This window comes from Mustelus asterias, chromosome 19 (assembly GCF_964213995.1).
Source record: "Mustelus asterias chromosome 19, sMusAst1.hap1.1, whole genome shotgun sequence".
NCBI classification, from domain to species: Eukaryota; Metazoa; Chordata; class Chondrichthyes; order Carcharhiniformes; family Triakidae; genus Mustelus; species Mustelus asterias.
Genome location: NC_135819.1, coordinates 42,795,454 through 42,809,644, shown reverse-complemented (window position 1 = coordinate 42,809,644; position 14,191 = coordinate 42,795,454). Strand labels below are relative to the sequence as shown.

The 14,191-nt window shown below is 48.7% G+C and overlaps 1 protein-coding gene across 3 annotated transcripts in view; it reads left to right on the top strand.

Annotated features, from left to right (window-relative positions):
- The window catches only part of LOC144507911 (proton myo-inositol cotransporter-like), a 138,578-nt gene that overhangs the window by 103,256 nt on the left and 21,131 nt on the right, over positions 1-14,191 (top strand). The window lies entirely within an intron of this gene.

The window sequence follows — 14,191 nt, the reverse complement described above, 5'->3', positions numbered from 1 at the left end:
GCCCTGCAAGTGTGTGGGAGGCTGTTGCTCGGCAGGGTGTCCAATGTCCGATTTGCAGTATGGACCCAGGTCTCAGCACTGACCTCGGGTCTTGTGGCTGCTGCTGGGTCCTGGTACACTTCGCACTCTGTCAGCTGAAGGATGTGCACAAAGCCCTTGCAAATTGCACTGCTGCAGACTCTGAACTTTTCAAGGAGCTGTGATTCTGGGGAGCATGTCGGTGGGGGAATGGGGGTCTGTCATTCTGGGGAGCACGTGGGTGGGATAATGAGGGATTTGTGATTTTTAGGGAGCATATGATTGGGAGAATGGGGGTTCTGTGATTCTGGGGCACATGTGGGTGGGGGAATGGACAGTATGGACAATGACTGTTGCTAGGCTAGGGCAAGCAGTGCTCCTTAACCTCTCCATGTCTTCCTCTCCATCTCCAAACCCCTCCCCTCTTCAGAATGACGAGATGGCTTTTGCGATGCAACCAAATGATCTTGCTGGTCTTTTGGTTGCTGCTGGAGCTGAGGAGGCGGAGCAGGAGGAAGAATTGCAGACACGGGAGGCCCAGGCCCAGGCCTTACCACTTGCAGGAGTAGAGGGAGATGACCACCAGAGGCAGCCGACATTCACTCAGAGGGGGAGCACAGGAGAAGCTGAGAGCAGAGACCCTGACAGTTCCGTGCATTGAGTGTCAGATGCAGGACACAGTGTGCTGCCAACGGCTCTGCCTCCGAAAGGCAGAGCAACACCTATGCCACCTGTTGTAAGACCTGGCACCTTGAGGCAGTGGGGGGCATCCACTTTTGGTGGCTGTCAAATTGACGGCTGCTCTGAACTTTTATGTAACTGGTTCTTTCCAGATGCCTAGCGGAGATGAATGTGGCATTTCCCAGTCAGCTGTGCACACCGGTGTCAAGTATGTCACAGAAGCCCTGTATGCCCGGGCTGAGCAGTACATCAAATTTAACCTGGCCCAACAGGAAGCTCGGGCTGCAGGGTTCACAGCCATTGCGGGCATGCCTAATGTACAGGGGGTCATCGACTGCACCCACATCACCCTCGAGGCCCTGCTGCAAAATCCATGAAGATTCGTCAACAGAAAGGGGCTCCACTCCCTGAATGCCCAACATGATCACAACATGAACTTTATGCATGTCTGCACAAGACACCCTGGCAGCATGCATGACAGCTTCATTCTCAGGAGCTCTGACATACTGGAGGCATTTGAAGAGGAGCCCATGCTGCGGGGGTGACTCGTGGGTGATATGAGTTACCCGCTTCGGACATGGCTGATGACGCCTGTGACTGAGGCAGAGACCTGCTATAATGAGGCCCATGTAGCCACCCGTGAGATAGTGGAGAGTTCATAGGGCTCCTCAAAATGTGATTCTGATGCCTGGACCGCTTTGGCGGGGCCCTCCAATATAGCCCTGTGATCTCTTCACGCTTAGTGGTGGTGCGCTGTGCCTTGCACAACCTGGCACAGCAGAGAGGTGACCTATTAGAGGAGGAGGAGGACGTGGAGACCGACCAGCCGAGCATCGCTGCAGAAGAGGCCACCTAGCAGGAGTGGGAGGAGGAGGAAGAAGAGCACGCCGAGGAACTGTCCTCCAGGCGCTGGAGGACAGGCAGCTCGAATGAGGCATGAGAGGGTGGCTAGGGAGGCCCTGATCACCAGGCAGTTCAGTCACTAGGGACCTGTCTGTGGGTTCCCCCCCCACCCCCCGCACGCACACAAATTCTATCTCCTGCAACATCGTCACACCAAAGTGGTGAGCCTGGGTACGCTGTGTTAGCAAGTTTCTTTGGCAGGCAGGAGGGTGATGACAACTCACTAAATACCATTACAATGATGTCCTGGTGCAAACTACTCTGACTCCTACCTGAGCTCTGCATGCACGCTGACACCTGGGCCCACGTCTATGTAGTGGGTAAGGGATCTGAAAACCCCATACAGGGCCCTGGGATGGGTGGTGGAGGAGGGTAGGGAATCGCTCATGGGTTCTGGGGAACCAATGGCTTTCTTTTCTCAGTGACACAGCATTGAGGGGCCTCCCCAACTAACGTCAACATGAAGCATCCCTCCGGCGATCATCAATGGAAGAGGATTCCTATTCGAGACAAATCTGAGACAAATTAGTCACAGGTGGGCGGTGAAAAATGATTTATTGATTACAATAAAGGTGCTTGAACAATAAGTTCTAAGATAAAAGCATGTGAACGGAAAACGTTAAAGTGCTTAAAGATCTATCTAACGAGTGCAGCCCTTCACCCGTGCCATCTTAGTGCAGTTACACCTTCTTAACTTTGTGGCATACCACTATGTCTGTGTCTCCCCAGAATGTACATTGGAAATGGAGGGGGCCAGCTGCCTACCTCGCCCTGTTGCCTGTGGTGTGTGTGGCAGGTGTCCTCTTGGACATTGAGAACCCTGGCCGGCTTCCAGGTGACTGGGACGTTTCCATGACATCCTCTTCATCCCACTGCCCCTGAGGTGCCCCGGTGTCAGGAAGCGGGGAGTCAGAAGGTGTAGCCACAGTCTCCTGGCTGGAAGGCCCTGGCATGGGCTTGAGCCTTTTCTCCTCCCTTGTGGTTCAAGTGCGCCCCTGGGTCACTCTATGGGACGGTGATGCTTCTGCAGTGAGTTTCAGAAGTTCCGGCACCACCTGGCCCTGCCAGTTGTGGAGGACCACCTGTGGTCTACTCATGGTGGTTGAGTCCTCAGCGATGGCCACCTGAGTCGGGGACCACCTGTCAATGGCTGCAGCAAATGCCCTCTGAGACTGGGCCACACTCTGCAGCCCCTCAGCCATGATCTTCTGTGACTGGGCCACGTTCTCGAGGGCTGCTGCCGTAGCCCACTGTGTCTCAGCGCTGCCCCGCTGGGTCTCCTGCAAGCTCTCAAGCCTCTCGCAGAATCTTGAGAATCCTGTTCAGTCCCTCAGCTGTGGCCCGCTGGGACTCAGCCATGGCCCTCTGGGACTCTGCTGTGGCCCGCTGTGACTCGCCATCGCTTGGAGCCTGCCACTTATGGTGAGGATTCCCTGCCCCAGGCTTCCCACTGCAGGTGCACCCTTGCAGTGTTGGCCTGGGAACCACGCAAGACAGGCAATAGCTGTTCTGCCTGAAGGCTTTGGGACTCCTCCCAACAGCCTCGCAGTCGGTCCAGTGTGTCGGTCAGCCCCTCTTGCATTCCCTGGCTCTGTTGCTACATCTCCAGCAGCTGAGGGAGAAGTGATCTCGGAGGCCCAGCATGCAGCCTGGTGCCAGCTGAGTCCTCTCCTCCGACAGGCCCCTGCGTGCCAGAGGCCTCGGACGTTCCCTCCGCCACCCGATGAACATCAGCCGATGTCATGCTCACCAGAGTGGCCCAGAAGCCTCATCACTAACTGGACCCGCTGATGTATCAGTATTTGGGATGGTGAGTTGTGAGGTGGAAGCTGACGCCAAAGTGGTACCACCCTCTGAGGTTCCTTCACCCATATCCTCCAAGGACTTGTCTGAGCTGTCTGGACCAGGATGGGTGGGAGCCGCAGTGGGTTCTACGATGCCAGATGGCCCCAGGACGTCTGGATCTGTCCCTACAACACAGCACACGGGGTTAAGTGCAAGTGACGGAGAGGAACCTGGGATGCAAAAAACTCGATTCACATTTCTCCATTGAACATAGAATAAAGAAGATTACATCACAGGAACAGGTCCTCCAGGCCTGCAGCGAACAGGCTGCCCATCTGATTGTAACCGCCTACCCTTCCGGGGACCATATGCCTCTATTCCCATCCCATTCACGTATCTGTAAAGACGCCCCTTGAAGGTCACTCTCATATCTGCCTCTGCGACCTTCCCCGGCAGCAAGTTCCAGGCACCCACCACCCTCTCTGTGCAAATAAACATCCCTTGTACATCTCTTTTAAACCTTGACCTCACACCAAAACCCCATGCCCCCGAGAAGTTGCCTCAAATTGAGTGGAGGATTGATAGGTGCTCACTACTTGACTTCAGCCCGACCATGCTGTCGCTGACAGCCCGCATCTCCCCTTCCCTGGATCGCTCCAGCGGCCACTCTTCAAAGGGGGTGAGGACTTGGCGGTCTGGCTCACCACCCCCTGTCTTCGCCCTCTCTCCGGTGTTGTGGTCAGTCTTCTCCTGTGGAGACAGGATCCATAAAAGAGTTGATGGCGTGAGTCTTGCAGAGTATCAGGTGGTTGTCGTTAGAGGGCAAGTGCAGTGCTACTCTTGGAGGGGGGGGCGGGTAGGAAGCAGATGCTTGGGGGTCAGGAAGCATGCAGGGTGCTGGGGATTGGAGGAACTGAACAATTTGGGGAAGATGCCAGATTAGGTAATAGACCTTCTTGCAGCACTGCTTCCTGTTCTGGGGCCAGTGCCATGGCACTAACTGAGGTGGCAACTGCCTCCCAGGTCACATTGCCATCAGCCCCCCTGGGTCTGCGTCCTTCTGGCAGGGGGGGGGGGGGGCTTGTCTCGCCTCGCCTCTGCCGCTCCAGCAGCTTTCCGAGATTACCTTCAGTAAATCGGGGGGGGCTGGTCATGTGCTCATTTTTCGTGGAACTGTGTGGAGATGTGTATTTGGGTGGCCAATCCTCATCACCCTCAGCGGTGTAAGAATGTGTGTGCTACTGCCTGCCTGCCTTCCAATGGGGTTTTTATGGAGCTGCTCCTCGTTGAGGCAGATCAGCTGCAGACAGTTTGGCGGAGCATTCCAACAAATTACATGTAGTTTTCCTTGTTAGCATTGAGGGGAAGGCAAGTGGGCATTTGCAGGAGCTGATGGCGGGGTAGGGGGGAGGGGGGGGGGCAGGGATCAGTTTCCACGTGATTGGGGACAGGGGAGAGAGATGGGGCTGCAGGTCATGCAGCCATCAGTCAGGAGAAGATCGGGGCCTTGTGCAGGAGGCTGGGGTGGGGCCGACTGTGGGGATCACTCTGCCTGAGGTGGGGGGGGGGGGGGGGGGGAGAATCACTCTGCCTGAGGTGGGGGGGGGGGATCACTCTGCCTGAGGTTGGGGGGGGGGGATCACTCTGCCTGAGGTGGGGGGGGGGGGGATCACTCTGCCTGAGGTGGGGGGGGGGGGATCACTCTGCCTGAGGTGGGGGGGGGGGGGATCACTCTGCCTGAGGTGGGGGGGGGGGATCACTCTGCCTGAGGTGGGGGGGGGGGTCACTCTGCCTGAGGTGGGGGGGGGGGGGGGTCGCTCTGCCTGAGGTGGGGGGGGGGAAATCGCTCTGCCTGAGGTGGGGGGGGGGGAAATCGCTCTGCCTGAGGTGGGGGGGGGGGGGGAATCGCTCTGCCTGAGGTGGGGGGGGAGGGGATCGCTCTGCCTGAGGTGTGGGGGGGGGTCACTCTGCCTGAGGTTGGGGGGATCACTCTGCCTGAGGTGGGGGGGCGGGGGGATCACTCTGCCTGAGATCGAGTGGGGGAGGGGGGTGGGGTGGAGTTGGGAGGGGGGATATCACTCTGCCTGAGATAATTTGGGGGGAGGGATTGCTCTGCCGGAGATCAGTCGGGGGCGGGGGGGGAGGGGGGGATGGAGCTGGGAAGGGAGAAATCACTCTGTCTGAGATTGGTGAGGGGGGGATGAGGGTTCGCTCTGCTGGAGATTGGTGGGGGGAAGGGCGCCGCAATCGGTCCGTGTAGTTGGAGGATGGGGGGATAAGGAGGTCAGTACTTCTGTGGGGGTGGAGCAATGTCTGTGGGGGCCAGGGAGAAGCATTATCTGGCCTGGGAGGGATGTGACTGAGGAGCAGCGTTATTTTTTGTGCATGCGCAGTTGAAGGCTCTGATCGGAGCTGCAGGGTTTCGGGCCCGTTACATGCCGTCCACAGGCTTCTGCAGCTCAAAACAGAATCGCTGATACTTTTGCAGGCAGTGTATACGTGGGCGCCTCAGAACGAACGGGCGAAGAGTCAGATCTGAAACACTCCTATTTTCAAGTCCGTCCAGCACTTAAAATCAAAATGGTAAAATAGGGCCCATAGTGTTTATTTGTTTAAAATTGCAATGCATAGCCATTTGGAAAAAACAGAAATATATTTCAGAAATAGGAAGAGATGGGCCATTAGAGAGAGTGAGAGAGGCCAGGTTGAGTGAGGCAATGATTTTGCCTCATTTATTTGAAACATGGAAACTAGGAGCCTGCTCTGCCATTCATTATGATCATGACTGATCGTGTAGAATATCCTGATTATTCTACAGTGTGGAAGGAGGCCATTTGGCCCATTGAGTGTGCACTGATTCTCTGAAAGAACATCTGACGTGAAGGTATCAAGCACGGCTTGGAGATTCTGTTCTCAGTGGAGATGGCACTGTGATCCACATACTGAAGTTCCACACATAATGTCAGTGTCATTTCCTTGAATTTCAACCAATTGAGGTCAAAAAGTTTTCTGTCCATCCTGTAGAAGATATCCACTCCACTAGGAAGCTTGTTCTTGACAAGGTGAAGGATGGTGTCGATGGAGAAAGGGGTGGGGTAATATTGCTTATTTGCTGACGACAGAGAAGATCTTGAAGGTTTATGTTTTATTTCTATTGATGAGGACTGTTGCTGACATCTTATCATGGAGGAGTCGGAGGATGTTGGTGAATTTCTCTGGACAGCTAAACTTTGGAGCGTTTTCCGATTGACTGACTTAGTCAAAAGCCTTGGTCATATTGATGAAGGCCATGTAGAGTGGTTGATGATGCTCCTGACATTTCTGTTGAAGTTGTCAAGATTGAAATCTGGTCAGTTCTTCCACAGTTTTGTTGGAAGCCACACTGGGTTTCCGGAAGGAACTTTTCAAAGACTGGGAAAAGGCAGCTAATGAGGATGCAGGCAATGAGGTTCCCAGTGATGGAGAGTCGGGAGTAGGTAGTTCCCATTTCCCTGCTTTATCCCCTTTCTTGAAGACAGCAATTATGGCATACCTGAGGGCAGCAGGGATTTCTTCTCTGTCCCAGTTTTTCAAGAAAATGACGGGTGAACTCTTCTCCTCCACAAGTTTGAAAATCTCCGTTGGAATCCCATCCACTCTTATGGCTTTTCCATTCTTGTGTTTAATAGTGGCTTCTACTGTGTTCTCAGCCCCCCCTACTGTACTCTTTTTATGCACTTATGACTGTGTGGCCAAATTTCCATCCAACTCAATTTTCAAGTTTGCTGATGACACCACCATAGTGGGTTGGATCTCAAACAATGACAAGACAGAGTACAGGAATGAGATAGAAAATCTGGTGAACTGGTGCGACAACAATAATCTCTCTCTCAATGTCAACAAAATGAAAAAGATTGTCATCGACTTCAGGAAGCGTAGTGGAGAACATGCCCCAGTCTACATCAATGGGGACGAAGTAGAAATGGTTGAAAGCTTCAAGTTTTTAGGTGTCCAGATCACCAACAACCTGTCCTGGTTCCCCCATGCCAACATTATAGTTAAGAAAGCCCACCAACGCCTCTACTTTCTCAGAAGACCAAGGAAATTTGGCATGTCAGCTATGACTCTCACCAACTTCTACAGATGCACCATAGAAAGCATTTTTTCTGGTTGCATCACAGCTTGGTGTGGCTCCCACTCTGTCCAAGACCACGAGAAACTACAAAAGGTTGTGAATGTAGCCCAATCCATCACGCAAACCAGCCTCCCATCCATTGGCTCTGTCTACACTTCCCACGCTGCCTCGGCAAAGCAGCCAGCATAATTAAGGACCCCACGCACCCTGGACGTTCTCTCTTCCACCTTCTTCCATCAGGAAAAAGATACAAAAATCTGAGATCACGTACCAACCGACTCAAGGTCAGCTTCTTCCCTGCTGGCATCAGACTTTTGAATGGACCTACCTCACATTAAGTTGATCTTTCTCTGCAGCTTGGCTATGACTGTAATACTACATTCTGCATTCTCTCATTTGTTTCTCTATGAACGATAAGCTTTGCCTGTATAGCACATATGAAACAATACTTTTCATGTATACTAATATATGTGACAATAATAAATCAAAATCACATCATTCACTTTTGGTGGGAGTCCAAGATCATCATTGATGGGAGTTGGGGGATTTCCTCTAACGTGGCCTCATCTATCATTGTATCATGGTCTAGGAGTTCTTTGAAGCGTTCTTTCCTTTGAAAGCTGATGTTTTCTACGTCTCTCAAAAGGATTCTGTCCATGCTCTGCACCAGATTAGGGCCGAAGGTGTTGGGTTCATATATCGTCTTGGTGGTACAAAAGAAGCTGTGGCTATCATACTTGTCAGCGAGGAGTTGCAGTTCCTTAGCTATCTTAGTTCATTGTTTGTTCTTGATTTTCCCTAACTTTTTTTTGTGCCTCTGTTTTTATTGTTTTTATTGTTTGATGTTCCCCCCTTTGCCTTGCTGGTGATGTTAGGCACAGAGAGATTTCCTCTTCTTGTTGAGGTCTTGGATGATGTGGCCCTTCTCATCAACTCAGTAGGGAGGTGAGTTACTTTCTACAGAATTCCTATCCTCATACCTTGTCTTCCAGGCACAGTATTTATCTAGTTTAGTTCAGTTAGGTTCGGGTCAGTGATAACCTTTGTGTTGTGTTTGAAAATTATGTTGCTGTAACAGAGTGATTCATCATAGCACTAGATTGATGTGTTTATGGTTGCCACTTCAAAGATTCCGTAGACCTGCTCAATAAATGTGGAGATGATGCACCTGCATCACCAAAACTGTGGTTAGTACCAGATAGAACTGCATGTCAATCTAATGCTTTTTTTAAAAAATAGCTGGTGGTTGAAATTTTCAGACTTGAATATTGATTGCTATTAAAATTTTAAGTTGTCGTGAGAATTGTAGCAATGTTACTTATGATATAAATGATGAAGGATTCAAATCTGAAAATCAACGTCCAGAAGTCCAAATCTGTTGGGATGTTCATGGAAGTGTGTTGTATAATAAAGTACATTCCATTATTTTCTGGAAATATAATCAATCCATTGACATTTTGTTTGACAATTTTATTTGTTGGAGTGATGGAAAATTAGATGTATATCAGGGGCTTTTGAATTTAAGTAACAGTGAGAAACAGGCTAGAGGGAAGTAATCTAACTTCCTAAAAGCAATGTTAGCCAATTTTCACCAAACAACTTGGCAGTGATATACATTTGCAAAGCTTTTCTCTGCTTTCTTGTTAGACCTGATTCTGATTTTAACTATTGAATATCTTGTTCTGCTCCAGTTGACTACTTGCTATTGCAACACAATAATTGGCCCTTTCTGCTGTCTATCTGCTCCTGGATGTCTCCATTCCTTTCTCTGCACACTAGATACTCTTCATTCTCTGTTCTAATTTCTGCTAACACCATATATTATATACCTAGAATAGGAGACCATGTGTAACACCCAAATTTGCTGGCAGTAAAAAGTTTGGTGAGAAAGTAAGGTAAGGTGGACATGGGCTGCAAGAGCATTTAGACAAGTTAAGTGAGTGAGCAAGAACATGGCAGGTGTATTATATGGACAAATAAGAAATTGTCTATTTTGGTAGGAAAAAATAGAAAAGCTAAATTGCAGTTAGTAGTCCAAAGGTATATTGATAATTGCAATTGAATTGGAGTATAAGAGGTCTGACTACAATTAAGAATAGGTGGGATGACACCAGTGTACAGTTTTGCTTTCCTTACCAAAGGAAAGATAAGTTTGTCCCAGAGGGAGTGCAACAAAGATTCACGAGACTAATTCCTGGGTTAGGAGTGTTTACCCAGTGGGAACAGATTGAACATACTAGGTTGTTATTCCCTTGAATTTAGAAAAATGAGAGGTGATTTGATTGAAACATAAAATTCTTAGAGTTTGACAGGGTAGATGCTGACAGGATGTTTCTCCTGATTGGTGAGTCAAGAATTGTGAATAAAGAGTTTCAGAATAAGTAGTTGGCCATTAAGCTTGCGAGAAATTCACAAGATGTAAATCTTTGAAATAGCTTACCATGGAGAGCTGAGAATGCTCCATCCTTTGGTATATTCGGGGTAAGAGATCAATACAATTAATAGATTTTTAAGTACAAGGGAATTGAGGGATATAAGGATAGTGCAGAGTGGTATAGCTGAGCTTGGTCAGCCTTGAACTAATGAATGCCAAAGAAAATGGCTGAATGATCTCCTAACTAATGTTTATCAGTCATTGTGAAGATGGCTAATAATACTGTTCAACAATAAAATAAACAGCTATTAAATGTTCTGAGCCAGGTTTTCATGGCGTAAGTTTAAAAGGAATGATTTAATAATTCTGATTCTCAAAACTTTATTTATTTGGCAGTATTTTCTGAGTATTCTGTGCTTTTTTGATTTCTTGCTATCATTAAAGCCTTTGTGATAATTGTTTGGCAGAATTACAAGATGATGTGATTGTAAATATATCCTGGAAGGAAAACAGTTTCTCAGGGTAATGTGAAAGGCTTTGTGATATTAAAGCACAATATGTTTGTAGCACTTGTTCAGGCTGTAATGTGACACATCCCACCCTCACACTCTTGTTAATGTCCTAGGGTTCCACAATAGAAGAAGAGAATTTGATTTATTCAATCACTGTGAACCAACTTGTTTTGATTACTCAATTATTGATACAGATTAGAAATGGATTGATGCTTTGGCTTCGTTTACATGCTTTTCCTCTCTTTTTCCCCGCCCCCTGCCACCCATGCAAGCCTGATTTAATTTCTTCCAGTTTCACATTCTACTTTTAATCTTTATTTTATTTCATTTTTTACTTGGGACTTGTGTCAATTTATTTTTGAAAGCATAGTAAGCTACAATTATAGGGGGCCTGATTTTCCCATCTCTTCACGTGACAAACCCACTTCAGGTGGGGGAGTCCCATGTGTGCGATTCACGACATCATTTCTGCCGTCGCCCATTTCTCTCTGTTATGGGCAACAAGGAGGCCAGACCTGTAATATTGACTGCCGTTGAGCAGGCTGCAGCTTCAGAATGATGCGGAATTTTGGCGAGTTGGGTGGGATTTGGGCGTTTGTACAGCTGTGCTTGAAAAGTTGTAGATGACAAGCTGCACCCATGTTCAGCAGTATACTTCTTGGAAAATAAGAACTAGTGAAGTTTGGCACAGGTAGTGTTCAGCATGCTGTCTGTCTAAGGTCTCCTCACAAATGCAACGCCACTCTTTGGTTGTTCAAAAATAACCTCCTCCCAGCTCCAAAAAAAGCTCATTCGCCTATATCCATGACATCAACAATATTCCTGAGGATGTCTCCTCCACAACATTTGTACCTTGTGGGGAAATTTACCATCACCAGCACCTTCATTCAGTGGTAATCTAACGATTCCCATGGCCCTCTTATATGAGCATTGTGCATCTGCATCTCCTATATAGCCATGAGGGAGAGGGTGATGGGGTAGGTCCTTGCTGCATGGAGAAGGGAATTTCCTCCACACGGTTTGGAAACTGCACATACTGAGGGTGATTCTCCCACCCCGCCACACTAATTTTCTAGCACAGCGGGGTGGGAGAATCTCGCGACCGGGCATGTGCCACTATTTGGCAGTCTTGCCTATTGGCAGTAGTTGCAGTGCCTGTGACCTGGGCACATACTCCTCCAAGATTGAGGGGCAGTATGTGCCCTAAGAAGCCTAGATGCATTGCATGTTATGATCCAAGGATGACAGAGAAGTCACACTCACCTTGTCAGAAAGCCGTCAGTTAGTGAAGTGTTTCTGGCATTACACCTAGGTGCATCAGTGTTCCCCCGATGCATCAAGCTTCCTTGCAATTTTCAGCCGAACACCCTTTGGCAATCTCCAACCATGCCTTTATGGATGTGATGTGGGGGCTGTCTGGTCAGATGGAAAGAGGATGTCCTTCCTTTCACCCACTGCTTGCAGCACCATATCCAGGTCATGGTCTCTAAATCATCGTGCCAGCATAGGCTGGCTCTCCTGGATGATGTCACCTTGGGCCATCCCACCACTGGAATAGAAGAGGTACATGGATCAACGTGTAGGTTGTCTCAAGTTTGCCATGTTAATTCTTGGTACATTCAATGGATGGAATTTTTCTGCCCCACTGTGCTGGTCGAGTAGCAGGGCAGGAAATGTGAACAGGAGGCGAAAAATGTGAATCGTGTCCAGTGTCAAGCCATTCGTGATCCTCCCAGGCCATTTTTGCTGGCATAATCCAGGCGCGAGGCTGATTTAAATTTTTATAACTTCATTTACACCTTATTAGTGAGCCCGGGATGTAATAGTCCAGGCTCAGTTAACTTTCGGACCTTGCTGGTGGAGGTCCTCGCAGGTGAGGATTGTAGATGGTCCCCAACAAAGGGGACCAGATGTGATTGCCTCAGTGGGAATGGAAGCCATTGAGGCCTCCTGGGTAGTCAAGGACAGGGGAAGGCAGTGTCCCTTGGGTTTTCAGACTTTTGTGACACTTAAAATTGGGAAGATCACCCCCAGTATTGCAGTAAAGATGGCATGGTGGCATATGTTGAGGCTGCAGGGCTAAATTGTAGTGGGCCATAGCTCCCTGAGAGGATCTCATGACTTGATATGGAATAAGGTAGGGAATGTCCCTTGGATGGCTCAATTGCTGGCCTTCTCTTGTATTGTAGGCAAACAGCGATGGAGTGAAGGTCCAAGGGCGGATGCAGCACCTGAATTGGGCTGCTGTTCCCACTTGTAGAGCTGTCTGTGAACAATTGCATGTTCATTTGTAGGCATAAGCAGAGAGAAAGCAACGATAGACTGGTGTGGCGGAGTTCTCAGATCTGCAGCTTCACAAACAGCAGATGAATTCAAAAGATCGCGCAACAGGTTGGGAGATCACAAAGAGATGTTTCATAAGACCATAAAACAAAGGAGCAGAAGTAGGCCATTTGGCCCAACAACCCTGCTCCACCATTCAATGACATCATGACTGATCTGATATCCTCAATTCCATTTTGCCTCCTTATTCCCATAACCCTTGGATTCCCTTGATTCCCTTACTGATTAAAAATCTGTCTATCTCAGCCTTGAACATAATTAATGACCCAGCCTCCACGGGTCCACTCCCCTCTTGAGAGAATAAATCCCTCCTCATCTCTGTCTACCCTGTTAAGTCCCTTGAAAATCCCTCCAAACCCAGAATCAACCTAATGAACATTCTTTGGACTGCCTCCAATGCCAGTATATCTTTCCTTAGATAAGGGTGCCAAAACTGTTCACAATATTCCAGGTGAGATCTAACTAATGACTTTTATATAGCTCCTTATTTTTATACTCCATTCCCTCTGAAATAGAGGCTAACATTCCATTTGTCTTCCCTATCACCTGTTGAGCCAGCTTTCAGTGTATCAATGACATCAGTGCCGTATATACTCTCAGGTCCAGCCATCTGTTGCAATATTTCTGGTCTCTTTTGAACACACTTTCATGCAGTGAAATGACCAAGTAGCATGCTGGAGCCTGGCCTTTTACCATTCCCAGGACGTGAAAGGCTGGTCTCTGCTCCTAACGCCATTTGCGCCGCTGCTTATGTATTGTTTCCTTTTGGGAGGCTGAGATCCCAATTCCAGCCCACCCTGATTCTGTGGGGCAAAAATGAAGCAGACCAGCACTGCCAATTGGCAGTGGGGCCATAATGTTGGGAAATGGCCTGACTCCTGATTCCAACCCAGGGAATCTGTTACCTACTGGTAGAGTTTCGGCCATAGAATCACTACACTGCAGAAGTAGGCCATTCGGTCTATCAAGTCTGTACCAACTCTCCAAAAGAGCATTTTACCCAAGCCCACCCTACAACCTATCCCAGTAACCCCATGTATTTCCCTGCTAATCCCCCTAACCTACAAATCTTGGGACACTAATGGGCAAGTGAGCATGGCCAATCCACTTAATCTACACATCTTTGGACTGTGGGAGGAAACTGGAGCACCTGGAGGAAACCCGCACAGACACTGGGAGAACGTGCAAACTCCACACACAGTCACCTAAGGCTGGAATTTAACCTGGGTTCCTGGCACTGAGGCAGCAGTACTAACCACTGTGTCGGCCCTCTTCACAAGTCTTTGAAGCACGATATTATTGAGCCATTGCACTACAAGTTTATGATCGTTGAGAATTTGTGTTGCATTATTGCAGTTAAAACTAAGTACTGGTATTTCTATGAAATGGTTTTCATCCATTTTCTTGCAATCTCGTTTCATAAGCTTCTTTCAATGAAAAAGTCACGGTGAAATTGGTCTG